Source organism: Notamacropus eugenii, chromosome 7 (assembly GCF_028372415.1).
Source record: "Notamacropus eugenii isolate mMacEug1 chromosome 7, mMacEug1.pri_v2, whole genome shotgun sequence".
NCBI classification, from domain to species: domain Eukaryota; kingdom Metazoa; phylum Chordata; class Mammalia; order Diprotodontia; family Macropodidae; genus Notamacropus; species Notamacropus eugenii.
Window position 1 is genome coordinate 122805652 of NC_092878.1, and position 14118 is coordinate 122819769.

The following is a 14118-nucleotide window of genomic DNA, read 5'->3' on the forward strand; positions in this document are numbered from 1 at the left end:
TCTCTTTTAGATATGTACCATGCACAGGAAGGTTAGCCAGACTTGTTCCTAGACTAGAAAATGGTAACTAAGATACTACAAAATTCAGGTTGATGTTCTACTATTTCCAAAAATGTCCTGACCTATAGTCAAAATTCTCTTAAAATTTTTTTTAAGTAAATGCCAAATGGAAATGATATTCAAAATAAAATACTGTGTTCATTCTTTCACAATGTCCTCATATAGCACTGTTAATCTTTTCACCTTTGTTCCAGTACTTCCCCTCCATGCTTACATGGTTATATAATAATTTTGTGCTAAGCATATACATTTGTGTTTTATAAACTTACAATATAAAAATGTATATAACGTGCACATATTTTGCTAATATGATATTGTGTTCATCCTTCGTTGCCAAAGAAGACCACGCCATCAGAGAAATATTGACATGACTTGCACTTGACTTTGTTTTGAGTGAGGGAGGGCTGTGCAGGTCACCAGCCTCACTTCTCCTCCTGAGCCATCTGGATCCAGTGACCAGATATTCATCAAGATGACTGGATATGACCCAGGATATAGTATTTCACTAAATTATAATGTTTAAAATATTCTATAATATGTATAAATATTAAGTGTATGTACTGATATACAGACCACACACACATAGCCATAGCGAAAAAAGACAATTTGAGTCCAAATATAAATGTCATGCCTATTAGATGCTTATAGCTTCTGTCCAAAAAATGACTTTTTTATTCTCTTTCTCTCTCAACAGAATAAACATAGATGTTTAAAAAGAAGAATAATCAATATTTTTTGCTGAAGAAATAATAGTACTGCACTGTAGAGATAAAATAATGCTTTCTATAATTGTTAAAGTTCGTGAGCAGCTCCTGAGACAGTAATGCCCAAGATAGTGAAAACAATCCTCTCAGCAAATGCAAATCCCAGAAGACAGTTGGCATTTGTATTACATAACCCTCCTCAGTTTCTGTTTTAGTTCCTGAAGTCCCCCAGCATTTTCTGAGACAGTAGTGCTCATGGTACAATAATTCTCCCAGAAGACTAATCTGTAGGGACAGTAGCGTTTGTGTTGTATCAAGCCAGTGTCTACTGGGAGTTCAGTAGACCCTATGTTAATAGTGCTTTTAAAGGCTTCCAGGGGTGACAGCTGAGCCCTTAAAGCATGTGTGTATGTTGTTGCTGTTGGGTTTGTTCATCGTTTTTGAAGAGGACCATGATGTCAGGAAGATGATGACACGACTTGTACTTAACTTTGATTTGAATGTATGTATATGCCCTTACACGCAGGTTCATTATACACCCAAACTACAAAAACGAGCTTTATGCTAAGCCTTTGGAATAAGAATTCTTAAGACATAGTGCAAAGAATCAATGCTGTGATTGCTTTTTTAAATCTCCAATGGTTATAGTTCTTACCCATCTGGGGTGTGGGTGTGTTTGTATATACATACATACATATTCATATTCCATCTTCTGGTATAGGTTTATGAATTAATGCAGGAGAAAACTGTTAAGAAGATGAAAAACTACATAACCTTGAGTCAAGGTGTCATCATACTTCTGGTCAGGACACCAGAAAAATCATCATCATCATCATCACTCCATGAATCAAGTGAGGAGGGAAGACAATAGTGTAAAATTCTGGGAAGGGGAGGGAAAGAAAGTTCAGTTATTTGGTCTCAATTCTAATTCTAAAACTAGGGGAATCCAAGGGCCAAGTTTCATAAATCAGTTATTGGGAACAGCCATCCTCTTGTCATATATTCATTTTGCAGGAAGAAGTCCCAAGTCAGCCTACTTTGACCTGCCCTTTCTTAAGTTTGCAATGGTCCAAAAATACTTTCTTTGATTCCCCTCTCATGACCAAAATTCAATTCAAAATTCCATCCTTTCCTATTTGAACTACACACTGCACATACTAACACCACAATCTCCTAAAAATCAAAGTTTTTAATGGCCCAAAGAACAGTGGGAATACACATAATGGCTACCAGCGGGTTGTAAGACATTTCTGAAGTTGACCTATGCATAAGAAATGGCGCTGGGGCTACTAAGAAAATGTGTGACCAGAAAATGATTATACATGACCAATAAAAGTGAGAGATAATAAACAGATGAACTGCTTGAGTGCTGCCTTGGCACCCATGAAGTGCAAGCAAAGCTTCTAGTGAATTTGGTAGATTCTTAAACATGTTCTGAATTCAAGTACATTTGCATTGGGAAGTCAATGTATACAATTTTCTCTTTCTGGCTTCCCTAAATTGGTTAATTTTAAATTGGTGAAGTGTAATGCAAACTTTGCCACTGACAATTACTTGGTGGGTCCATGATGAGCAAAGTCTGGAAGAAGGATTTTTGAGAGAACATGAACAAAATTTGCACAGAATGGGAAAGCTTAGACAGTGAAGTGGTCTTTTCCTCACTGAGGTCATAGATCCATTAAAGCATGTAGATGTTGGGCATTTGGGGTATCTAAAATAATCCAAGACAGGAGATGAACAATACAATAGGTTTAAACTTCCCTGGGGTATTTATATGAATAGAAAAGCAAGAAATCTAAAAGAATCCCTAATTGATAAAATGTTTCAAGTACATAAGACCTCTGGCCCTCTTTTTATCTCCATTTCTTCTCACATTACCACTCAAGGATAAGACTAGTTTTTCCCCATAGAATATGAGGTAACCATCCCCGGCCCTATACACACATACAGACACTTTTATGTAGGCTCCCTGAAATCTATTCTTCTAGTAATATAAGTATAGGATTATGTCCAGCATTCCCATTTGGGGTAATCATGTTTATTTCTTTTGTACAAGGTACAACTCTTTGTCATATTTGATCCCCACAAGTCTGAAAAGTGAAACTATATTCATCCTCCTTGTATTTAAATCTCAGTTTTCTTTCTTACCCTCACTCAAAGTCTTTCACCAAAGGTCAATTTGCTTTTAACGTACAACTAGGTGATGAGTCCCTTCAGCAAGTAGACAACCATTGCACAACTCTGGATTGTAGCTGCACCAATATGGAAAGACAAGTTCTGAAATGGAACCAACATCTTTTGTGGCTTCTCTTGAAAACCCTCACTGTTACCTGCTACAGCAAATAATCTATTCACTTCTAAACACTGGCTACTGCTCATTCGCCCAGATATGAATCATCAGTAATGAGCCCTAGTCTATTCATCGAGAAACTGTAACCAACAAAGAGTTCTTCTTCCTAATGTACCGTTACTTAGGATCAAAGCTTTCAATGGATCCCCATTTGAATAAACGCTAACCCTCTAAAGTCCAGCATTTAAGGTCCTCCATAATTTGACATTAACCTATCTTTTTAGCCTTACCTTCCATTATTTCATTCTGTAGCCCTTTCTAGAATAGAAACATCACTGGATTGGGAGTCAGGAGACCTGTGCTCTCCTGGCTCACTTTCAGCAAGTTACTTTCTCTCTAAGCTTTAATCTAATGAGAACATTAGACCAGATTATTGGTTCTCAAACTATGGTTAGGAGATCCCCTTTCAAGGGATCCTTGAGGTTGAAACAATTTTCACAATAATACTTCAGTCAACATTTACAGATATAACCCACATAAACAAAAACTTTGGGGAGGGGTTCTCAATAAATTTTACATGTATAAAGGAGCCCTAAGCCCCAAAAGTTTGAAAACTGATGGACTAGATCTCTAAACTTCATTACAGCATTAACCATTCTATGAGTCCATGATCAGGCCAAAGTACTCATCATTCTTCAAACACATCATCCTGTGTCCCCAACTTCCAAGCACCATGGTTTCGTTCACGCTGTTCCTCCCCTCTGAAATGCCTTTCTCTCTTTATCCCTCTCAACCTTTGATCCAATTCTTTCCCATCTTACAAGGTTCATTTTACAAAACTTCCTCTCTCAGAAAGACTTTGTTAATTCCCTTCGTCAAAAGGGATACCTCTCTCCTCTGAACTCCCACAGAACTTTGGATTTCTCACATTCCATTCTATCCAGTAATGGTTAGCTATCTTCATTTTCACTTCCTTACTAGACTATAAATTCATTAATGAATGACAAAGAAAATATCTTACTCATCTCTCTATCCTTCAGAATACCTAGCACAATGTCTCCCATATGGTATGTATTCAAAATGTGTTCATTAAATGAAAGATAAAAAAAAATGAGTTTTTCTATTTATGCTTCAATTTTTTTTGTGGCCTTGTTTTTTTTACTGTAAACTTTTACTGCATTTACTATATATAAATAGACACGTAAGTGGATTACTGTCAACTGTTTACAAGTTTACAGGTAGTGATTCATAAGATCAACTGGTTTTATTTTGTATACTACCCACATATGTAACTGCTGTCTGATCTACCCCATAGAAAGTAAGTTTCTCAGAGGGTGACTATCTTTGTATCCTCAATGCTTAACCATAGTGCCTGGAACCAAGAGGTGCTATGAAACTGAATTAATAAATACTTGATTGGTTAAAATAAGTTCCAGCAGTATTTTCATATTTCAATAACTCAGATCAAAGGAAGACTATTTATTAGAATCAGCAGTGTTCCTAGTACTTACTCTCCAGAGAAGTTTTTGACCAGTGACAAAAATTACCAACAATAAGTTTTTACTTGATAAATGCCCTTACACAGTTGAGTCAGATGCCTATTCTAACATATTATGCATTTTAGAGCAGAGAATGAAAACCACAGTTCAGATATGATTAAAAAAAACAACAACAACATGACCCAGACCCTTAATACTGCTCAGAGCTGTGAATGAGACAAGAGGCAGGGATGGAGGCCAGATCTGTGATTTGATTAGCACAGAGGAACTGCCAGGTGAGAAGACTTCCTTTACTATAAGCAGGTACCTTTTCTGCTATCGTGAAGCTAGGGCAGTGATGTCAAACTCAGATAGAAATGGGGCCACAAATCCATACATAAAGATCCCTTCAAGCTGTATATTGACTTACTTCTAAAATGTGGTAAGTTTTATTGAGTTTTTATTTTGTTAAATATTTGCCAATTAGTTTTTAATCTGGCTAGACAAGGGAAGGGGAAGAGAGGGAAAGTGCTAGGTTTAGAGTTAGGATTTGGATTCAAGTTCACCTTTTATTCAGTAGTTCTTTGGCATCATTTTCCTCACCTGTAAAATGAAAGATGGGACTAAATGATCTCTGAAGTAGCTTCCAGCTTCATATATGAAACTGTACTCAAAATAATCCAAGTTTTATTGGCTTACCTTCTCCCATTACAATAAAACTTTGGTTTTGTATAGGTTTTCCACAACCTTTTCACCAAAACACTGAGCTTTAAAATTTATAGATGTGGTATGAGCAAATGTAAGATGATCGCTGAAAAAATACAAAAATAACTCCCTTTAGAGTTTTGGATATGTGCTAGAGAAAGAAAGAGCAGGGAAAAAGATGGTGTTCTTAGTATAGAGACTCTTCCACTCCCTCAGGTTTGTGTGTGTCAGCCTATTAAGTGAATTCAGAAAAAGCTAACTTCAATGTTATTGTTAAAGCATTCAATAACACCACTGTGGCAAAGAAACAGTATTAGTCAGCTGAGGATACCACTCCAATAGGAAACTTTTAGCACTGCCTATTAGAAAAAGGACCTGTGGAAGGGGGAATTGAATTCTCCACTTATCTAAAACATTTCATTTCTTCCCCAAATATTAGATTATTCCCTCTCAAAAAAAATGAATCCTTATTTAAACAAAATATTCGTGGCAGGGCTAGTATTTTAGAGGATTCGCAGCTGAAATGAGTGGAACAATTCACCACTCACTTTAAAAACCGCTTCTGTTCAAGTTTTGAGAAAGCCCTTGAGGATATATCCTAACACAGGGATTCTTACAAGTTCAACTCCATCAACAGCTGTAATAGCAAGAAGGAAACCTGAGTCTACACGGACATCACTTCAGCCCAGTTGGAGTTTCAGAAAACAGACAGCTCCTCACGAAGCTCTTCACTTTTTAAAGAGGTGTAACGACCTGTTACAATTACTCTCAAAACCCAGTGCAAGAGGCAGGCCCTGCAGCAAGAAATGGGGCTTCATCCCTGAGCTCCAGACTCTTAAAACGGAAAGATCACAGGATACAGTTAACAGGTGCGACACAATAGTTGGATTATTTTAAACAGTAACTGCGGCTTCTCAAAAGCCATCTATTTCCTACTAGCCCTTGAGGGACACACAGACCTCCTATAGAGGCTGGCACAAGTCCATAGGTACAAAAACCGAAGGTAAAAAGTCCATTATCCCCTTTACCTAACAAACAGGCGACTCTGGAATGCCAAAGCCTGAGGAGGTTTCTGGGCTGGCATTTCTAGAGCTGTGCTGTTATTTTATAACCAGTGCCTCTCAAAAAGGGGCGGGCGGGGGGAGGGGGGAGAGAAGAGAAAAAATAGTAAGGTACTTCCTATCAAAATCTAATTTCTGCCAGTAACCTCTCGGGTGGCCTTGGGAAAGCTGTGGTCTAATCTATGCTTTCAGCAGAATGGGAGTGAGCACGGTCACAACTGACCTAAAATGGTTCCAAATGAATGAACTGTAATCCCTCCAGTACTGAAGAAGGTGATAAAAATAAAGAGCCCAGGACCCTCCTCCCACCCCCCACGAAAAGTAGGGATGCCAAGGGCGGGGGGCACACAGATCAGCTCTCCGCTCCCCCCTCCTCCGTCTTCTTCTGCAGCAGGCAAACTTCAGCCGATTCTCCCGGGGGTCTTCCACCCACCCGCCTCCCCCGTCTCCTCCTCTCACCCTCTACTAACCGTGGCCCCGGGGGCTCCCCGGCTAAAGGCACTTGCTTCTCGGAGCGCGGCAGCGCGGCCACCTCCGGGCGCTCTGCAGCAGCTCCCGGTTCCCGGGTGGGGGAAGAGAATCCGCTGCAAAGTTTCTTCCCGCTCCTGCCCCCGCCCCCGGGCTCCTCCCCAGGTGCTCGGAGGCTCAGGCGCCCGCCCGCGACCGCGACCGTGACCGTGACCGCGGCTGCGAGCTCCGGGGCCAGCCTGCCCCTCGGCCGCCGCCCGCCCGCTGCACCTGGGTACTGCGGCAGCGGCGCGCGGGCGGCTCCGGGGCCGGGCTGGGCCGGGCTGGGCAGGGCAGGGCTCCTTCCCGAGCTAGCCCCCGGCGCCCCCGCTCTCCGTCGGCTCCGCGCTCGGAGCCCCGCGCCCCGCAGCCGCTCCCCGCGCCCCGCGCCCCGCGCCTGACATCATTCATTCGCCGCTCTCCCCCCGCCCCCTGCTTCCAAACCCTGACTCACCCGCAGAAGCCGCGATCGCGGTGGCTATTCCGGCTCCGGGCTGAGCCTGAAAAACCGGTGAGACTTCTCCAGGAGCGCCCACCTGACCCGCCCCTTCCCCGGCTGGGGGCTGGCCTCCTTCTGGCTCGGTGTCCCGGGGACCGCGCAGCTGCACGGTCCGGCCCCGGGAAAGTTCTGCCAGCGCCACTCCCGGCCGAGAGCCTCGGGTGGGGCCTGAGGAGGGAACCCCCGGCCCGCGCCCCGGTCCGCCCCAGCCCCGGGCCTGCTGCAGGAAATGACAGCGGAGGGAGTGTTCCCCCACCCTTGGGCACCGCGAGGCAGGGGCAGGCGTGTTTATTTAAAGGGTGTTCCCTTCGCCGAGATCAGGAGGGCTTGAGCTGGCCTGGAGAGCCCGGAAAGGTTCCCGACCCACGCACGGCGGGGGCTGGTGGGGTTGTCGCGGTCGCCCCTATTTAGGACCAAGGCTCCTTGACAGCTCCCGCGAGTGTGTCAGCCGTCCCCAGGCGTGAACTGGCTGCTCCAGTTCACAGCTCTCTGTTTTAATGAGAATCAGGTATTATTACTCTTTCTGTGACTAACAACTGTATCATTCGAACTGTGGATTGATTTGTTTTTTATTTAGGAAGAGAAACTGGTAACCAAAATAAACAACCCCAAACAAGGTTAGGCTGAATCCTCTAGCTGAAGGAAAGGAGCCCCAACAGCTTTTTTCCATTGCAAACTCTGTGTGTGTGTGTGTGTGTGTGTGTGTGTGTGTGTGTGTGTGTGTGTGTGTGTGTGTGTGTGTGTGTGTGTGTGTGTGTGTGTGTGTGTGTGTGTGCGCGCGCGCGTGTGTCCTGCCAGCCTGGGTTTCTCATGCACTCATCAGTAACACTATTATTGGAAGTTGTGTTACTCTAGAAAAAAAAAATCACCTTTTTTTAGACATAGGATAGTTTTAGAGGTGGCAGCTTCCAAGGTTTCTATTGGAATGAAAAGTTACATAGGTTTCAGGCTAAACTAACTACTCTAGGAGTCTGAAAAGGTAATTTTTACTTAAAACTGACCCAAAAGATTGTGTTTACTATGAGCTATAATTCTACATTTGGCATGTACACATAACCAATAGAGAATAATGATATATTGACAAGTGGCACTGGCTTTCCTATTTATGTGGATTCACAGTGTCCAGAAGTAATACTTACTCATAATGCAACATGCATATAAAGGTAGCTGGCAGAAAACTAGTAGAGCTTGGGAATTCTGTCCTCTGCATCCCTCCCCCCCAAAAAAAATCCACTTTAAGTGTGTAAGGTTTCAGTATTATTGTATCAAACACACTTGCTTAATTCTGTAGAAACATATAAACACAAAAGAATGTGCAACAAACATTTGAAATTCATTGGTCAGGCCCCCATTACACAATTGTTCTTTTCAAAGAGCAGCTAATATTCAGGGGTGGTTTTTAATCTAAGGCATTTTGCCCAGAAGGCAATAGTAAGTAAGCGCACTTGCTGAGTGGTGGTCAGAGTTAATGGGGACTACAAGCTAAATGCTTTTCCAGATGAACTTGGACCAGGTTCATAGGAACATGCTTCTTTTCTGTGAGTGCCAAATGGGATCATAGATCTAAAGCTAGAGGAAGGAATCTCACCCAGTCCAGAGTCCTCATTTTTATAGATGATGAAAATGAGGTCCAGGGAGGTAAAATTGGCTAAAGTTGCACAGGTGGAAAGCAGTAGAACCCAAGTCTACTTTAAACCTATTTATTAATGCATACTATATATAATGCTCTATGCTTGGCAGGTGGAGGGCAGAGAGGATACAAAGATAAATAAGATATGATTAGAGACAGGAAAACCTGCTTCTGACAAACACGGGTTATGTGTGACCCTGTGTGAATCACTGAATCTCGTCTGCCTTAGTTTCCTCATTTGTAAAATGAGGATTATAATAGCACTTACTTGCCAGGGTTGTTGTCAGGATCAAATGAGAAATTTATGAAGTGCTTAGCACAGTATCTGGCACGTAATAGTTGCTTAAAAAATGCTTGTTTTTTTCCTTCTCTAAGCAACTCTCTAAAACGATAATAATTAACTGATGTTGAACTCCATTTATATAGATCCTTATTGCTTACAAAGCCCAGTACTTATTATATGCTATATATAATATATTGAACATATAATGGGTTGTCTATAATCACATACTGCATAATTATGTAATCTAAAATATATTGCATATATATGTGATATCTGTAATAGTGTATTATATTACAATATATTTTCTATAATATATTGCATATATTACATGATATGTTATGTGTATACATGTGGTTTTTCTCACAACAATCATGTAATGTAGGTGCTATTATTGTCCCCATTTTTTTTCAACAGAGGAAACTGAGGCTGAGAAAAGTTAGGTGACTTGCTCTGAGACAAAGTTTATGACTGTCTGAGGAGGAATCTGAGCTCAGATCTTCCTGACTCCACATCCAAGACTTTATCCCCAACTCCATGTTACTACCAATTAAAGATGATTGCATGTATCATAAGCTGCAGAGATTGTGAGAGGAAGTTTTTTGTCACTGGGAGTTTGCTATGTCGGAAGGAAGGAAGGAAGGAAGGAAGGAAGGAAGGAAGGAAGGAAGGAAGGAAGGAAGGAAGGAAGGAAGGAAGGACATTCTTGACTTCCATTAAATAGGAAGAGGTATAACATACACATGAATAAATGTAATACAAATTTGAATCCAAGTGCATGAAAGGAAGATAAAATGCTAAGAGACTGGATGAAGAAATCACCCCTACACCAAAATACAGGAATACCTTGCAAAAGATATGTTCCTCAATCATATACATCATCTTTCAATGACTCAGCCTGAGTACAGTCAAGGGAGGTTCTATGGAGGAGATAATGTTTGACTAGTAGACCTTGTATCAAACACACTTGCTTAATTCTGTAGAAACATATAAACACAAAAGAATGTGCAACAAACATTTGAAATTCATTGGTCAGGCCCCCATTACACAATTGTTCTTTTCAAAGAGCAGCTAATATTCAGGGGTGGTTTTTAATCTAAGGCATTTTGCCCAGAAGGCAATAGTAAGTAAGCGCACTTGCTGAGTGGTGGTCAGAGTTAATGGGGACTACAAGCTAAATGCTTTTCCAGATGAACCTGCTCTGTGATCTTGGGTAACCATTTCTTCATTCTGGCTCTTAGTTTCCTCATCCACATAATAAGGACCTTAGGCTAGATGGTCCCTTTTCCACCTGTAACATTCAAAGGTTCTGAGGGTAGGATGTCAAGACATTTCAGATGGAAGAGACAGTAAACAAAAGTAAAGAGATTGAAAGGAGTGGGGCACCTTTAGGACACAGCATTTTGATTGGTGTGTGTATACTGTATGCAGAGTAGTATGAGGTAAGGCTGAGAAAGCCAGAGATGAGCTCTTCCTCATATGAGCTTTCCCTATCGTGCTGTGCTTTTTCACTAGAATTATGGAATTATGAAACAGCTAGATGAGACAGTAAATAAAGTGCTAAACCTGGAGGCAGGAAGATCCAAGTTCAAATCCAGCCTCAGACATTTACTAGCTATGTAACTCTGGGCAAGTCACTTTACTTCTGCCTCAGTTTCCTCATCTGAAAAATGGAAATAATAATAGCACCTACCTCACAATATTATTGGGAAGATAATTTGAGCTATTTTTTTGTAGTGTTTCAGAAACCTTAATGCACTATATAAATGCCAGCTTGGTACCCCAATTTCCTTCAAGATTGAGTTCAAGTGCGTCCTTTTGTATGATGGCTTTCTTGTTTCCCCTCACCTCATTCCCTTCTGCCAGATGCTAGTGCCTTCATCTTCAAGCTTATCTTGTGTTTCCTTTATATGTTTTATATAATATACTCATATATGTAACTGTTACTTCCCCAATAGAATGTAATATACATAAGAACAGGGGCTAGTTTTTTAACTTTGTATACCCCAAATCTAACACACAGTAAGTCTTGATTTAATTTAATTAAGCATTTAATAATCAAGCATTTTAAATTAAAGCAAGTATTTAATGATGCTTGCTTGATTAGCTGGCATAATATAAGAATCCTCCCCTCCCCCCCAGAAAAGAGATGTTTCTCAGGATTTTGCAAGTCTTCAATATGTAGCTACAATAATATTACAATGAATTATAAAATTGTCCTTTGTATTCAAAAGATGCTGTTGATGGTATTTTTATCAGTGTGCATGAATGGGGCTGAAAAGTTCAAAGCATGACCAGCAGCCCTTTCTACACTGTTGTGTATTGTATAGACAACAAGAGCTCAGCACAATACTCAGAAAGAGCCTCTTGTCTATAAAGGAGGGAGTTTTATTGCATAGTTCTGTCCTTGATTCCTCATCTTAGATTTGCTATCTCAGCTTTGTGTGCCTCAGTTTCCCAATTGTAATACAGGTTAATGTTTTTTACTAAAGCGCTTAGCCTCCAATTAATCCAATGATTAATCATAATAGAAAATTTCATTCTAAAATAGGTACATATGTAGAAATAATAGAATTTTAGAGCTAGAAAGGACAGTGGAGATAATCTAGTTCACTTTCCTTATCTTATAACAAGCAAAGAACAAGCATTTATAAAGTGCCTACTATGGGCAACTAGAGTGGTACAATGGAGAGAGTACTAGTCCTGAAGTCAGGAGGACCTGAGTTATATGACCCTGGGCAAGTCACTTAACTATGTTTGCCTCAGTTTCCTCATCTGTAAAATGAGTTGGAGAAATAGGAAACCACTCTAGTACCTTTGCCAAGAAAATCCCAAACAGAGTCACACACACACACACACACACAAGATATATATATACAAGATGAACTGGAGAAAACAGGGAGAAGGATTAGGAAAACAGGCTCCAAGAGAATTAACTTGTCCAAAGTCATACAGGTGGTAACCATGCTGGGATTAGAAGAACCTAGCTCTTCTAACTTTTATGATGGAAAACCTGATACAAGGTTATATATTTATTCTTCTGATGAAATACTGTGGTTTTGCTTTTTTCATGGATATAGGGAACTCTCATAAGTAGCTTGGGGGTGGGGGGGTGCATCACACAGTCAGGGTGTGTCAGAGGAGGATCTTGAACTTCCTACTTGCAAGGCCAGATCTTTATCTGTTATGTCATGCTGTCTTATAGGCATTTTTTATTTTAACCATGGTATAAAAACAGTCAGTGAGGTGGTATGGCGGGTAGAGTTCTTGGACCCAGAGTCAAAAAAGATCTGAATTCAAATTCAGCCTCAGACACTTACTAGGAGGGCAAGTCACTTAACTTACTAGGAGGGCAAGTCACTTAACAACTCTGCCTTATCTGTAAAGTGGGGATAATAATGGCACCGAACTTCCATGGTTGTTGTGAATATAATATGAAATATTTTTAATGTGCTTTGCAATCCTTAAGGAAATACCAATTATGATGCCATACTTTTTCATAATTACACTGGAGGGATATGCTCCCTGTAGTATCAGTACAATGAACTGCCAGCTAATTCCTTAGAAAATGATGCCATGTGTCATAAGGCACCAATTCGACCTACTTTTATCTCCGTTTTTTAACGTACACAGACTTGTACATGGATGCTTTTCAACCATGATTCCATGGGTCTCTTTTGTTCTAACTTCCATGTAGTGGTCCAAATTGGACCCTTTAAATTACTCAATAGCATATATAAACATCCATCTTTAGAGTTTATTAGGTTGCCCTGTAAAGATGCCATCACTTTAAGCTGAGTCAGAAAGTATATAGCCAGTTTAAATTCACTTTCATGAAAAGGGGATATCCCCCAAATTTGTAAATAGAGACAGTGTGTTGCAATGAACAAACAAAGACTGGGAGTTATGAGATATGGATTTAAATGTGACTATTCGTGTTTACCAGCTGTGCGACCATGAGCAGATCACTTAACTTCCCTGAACTTCTGTTTCCTCATCTACATGGTGGATATAATAATAGTACTTGCCTCTGGGTTGTTATGGGGAAGAAAGATCATACAGGCAAAGCACTTTGCGAACCTTGAAAAGGATATTAAAAGAAACCAGCTATTACAAAAATATGTTCACTTGGAAAATGGCCAGGGACTTGGCATGTTTATGTTGGACATCAGCTTGATTCTGTAGACATCTTTCAGCTTAAACCAAAAATCTAAAAAGAAAGATGGAGAGGTCCATTGGTTTATAGACAAATCTTTTTCTGAATGACGGAGAGAGCGACAGCACAGTCCTCTGCTTATGATAAGATGACTTGCTTTCATTCCAGAGTTCCAAACAACTTATAAATACTCATTCATTTTTATAACTTCCTAGGAAGGAGATATGATCAGGGCTGTTATCAGTACTTTTAAAGAAAGAGAAGAAGCCAGAGGTGAATAATGACTAAGAAGGCTTTTGATGTTTACCTAGTCTTTTCCTTTTCCTGATCATAGGCAGGTTTTAAAATAATGCTCATTTGAAATATATATTACTAACAGAGTCTATAAATTCCAAGTTGTATAATACCATACATTTAGACCCATGTGCTTACTGCAAAGGCTCCAAAGCATTAACTCATTTATTGCATTTTTACAGCTTCCTCAGAAATTCATTTTTGTTGAGTCATTAGTCTGCTTCCACTATTCAGTATCAAACAACTGATGATTCAGAAGACTGTGTGAATGGATACTTATTAAATGTTTTCTACTTCACTTTTACTGCCTTTGATGCTTTCCAATCTTGTGTTTCTAAAACAAACTGTTGACATTCTCTTTCTTCCCTCTCTTCTGCCCTAACCTAACTAATCTACATAAATATAACCTTCCAGTCCTATCATTCTTTGCTTTGATGCTGTACACTTTCTTTTC

At 40.3% G+C, this 14118-nt stretch overlaps 1 protein-coding gene across 2 annotated transcripts in view; it reads right to left on the minus strand.

Moving 5' to 3' along the window:
* The window catches only part of SGMS2 (sphingomyelin synthase 2), a 107302-nt gene extending 99906 nt beyond the window's left edge, over positions 1-7396 (minus strand). The window contains exon 1 of one of the 2 annotated variants that reach the window (XM_072622531.1): positions 7260-7396. The gene's annotated coding sequence lies outside the window, so the exon portion shown is untranslated. Of the gene's footprint in view, positions 1-6768; positions 6902-7259 lie in introns of those variants that run through there. The other variant, XM_072622532.1, reaches the window with a different exon arrangement.
* Between the last annotated feature and the right edge of the window lie 6722 nt (positions 7397-14118).